The sequence below is a fragment of the Galeopterus variegatus genome, unplaced genomic scaffold, assembly GCF_000696425.1.
Source record: "Galeopterus variegatus unplaced genomic scaffold, G_variegatus-3.0.2 Scaffold1241, whole genome shotgun sequence".
Lineage (NCBI taxonomy): Eukaryota > Metazoa > Chordata > Mammalia > Dermoptera > Cynocephalidae > Galeopterus > Galeopterus variegatus.
The window spans coordinates 283,037-284,846 of record NW_007727352.1 but is presented as its reverse complement, the minus strand read 5'-3'; positions in this window follow the sequence as shown (position 1 = coordinate 284,846).

Sequence of the window (1,810 nt, the reverse complement as noted above, 5' to 3'; positions counted from 1 at the left end):
AAAATAGATAATGAAATCCATCTATCTATAGCCTGACTGAAGGCAAACAACCATCCCTCTCACCCCTGAAAGCGGGCAGGGTGGAGGAGAGCAAGGGGAGAGAGGCGGGACAGCGGAGGTGGCTTCCGCGGGCAGCAGAGGGTTAACCCCTCGGGCTCCCAAGGACGTCAGAGCTTTAGAGCGGGCTCTTGTGTGGGGCTCGGATTGAGAGCTTTTATCCCTTGTTATTTTTCCTGATGTCTTTGCTTTTTATTGTGTTTGGATTTCAGGATTTGGCTTTTTCTTTTTTAACATTTATAATATTTAGAGGGGAGAAAAAAATATTCATCCCAGTGAAAGGAAAAGAAACCAAGCAGACCTGAAGGTGGGGTGTTGGGAGGCACCCTTGGGAGTCCCTGGTTCAGATGCAAAGCAGAGCGGCCACCTGTACCCGGCCCCCTCCCATCCCTGCATTCCCTGAACCCTGCGACCTGAGCTTCCTGCATTGGAGACCCTCTTGTCCACTAGTCTGCTATGAGGACAGGTATAATAAATAGGGACCGTCACCCCATGGGTGCTCCTCCGAGACACACCATCCTCCTGTACAGCAATCTGACCTGCTGCAGGGCTGGGAGGCAGGGAGGTCCCACAGCCCTGCATTCCTCCCCCTCTGCTGACCTAGTGGGGAAGGGCCTGAAGGAGGGGACACAATCTGTCTGACAGTGAGAGAAGGGGAATGGAGCTGCCACTGAGGAAGACAGAGGAGAGCTGGTTCGAGAAACAAGAGAAGAAGCGGGATTCAGTGACAATTTAGAGCTTCTTAGACAGCTGTTTGTTTAGAAGATATTTATGAAAGGAAATGTCAAAACTTGGGGGGAGAGGGTGCGTTCAGCCTGAGGCCATATGGGTCAGAATTTTCCGTAGCCAGCGGGCTTCAGATCAGAGTTGTTGGTCTGAGGCAGAAGGCTCGGAGCACTGAGGTCAGGTGAGAGGAAGCTGAGGCGGTGCCCGAGGTGACTCCACGGAACCAGAAATTGAGACAGAGATGAGGAGACAGAGCTGCGGCAGCCCACAATCGCAGAGATGGAAGAGCTGCATGAGGGTATCTAGGGAGGCAACCTCTCCGGAGCTGGAGCAGGACTGGTGGCAGTCACTTCCCTGAGATGGAAGCATCCCATGGGAAGTGTCGGCCAGTGCTAAAGATCAGAACTGCATCTTCTGAACCAAGATTACATTATAAAAAATGAACTTTCTACCAGGGACAGAGTACACCTGAAGGAGATCATGACATTGGTGCTTGACAGGAAAATCTTCTACCCAATTGGCAGAACTTAAAACTGAAATTTGAGAACATGTGGTATTTCTCTTTCTGTGCCTGACTCGTTTCACTTAATATAATTCTCTCAAGGTCCATCCATGTTGTTGCAAATGGCAGTGTTTCATTCATTTTTATAGCTGAGTAGTATTCCATTGTGTAGATATACCACATTTTCCATATCCATTCATCTGATGATAGACATTAGTGCTGTTTCCAACTCTTGGCTGTTGTAAAGAGTGCTGCAATGAACATTGGGGAACAGGTATACCTTCGACTTGATGATTTCCATTCCTCTGGGTATATTCCCAGCAGTGGGATAGCTGGGTCATATGGCAGATCTATCTGCAATTGTTTGAGGAACCTCCATACCATTTTCCATAGAGGCTGCACCATTTTGCAGTCCCACCAACAATGTATGAGAGTTCCTTTTTCTCTGCAACATCACCAGCATTTATCGTTCAGAGTCTTTTGGATTTTAGCCATCCTAACTGGGGTGAGATGGTATCTCAGTGT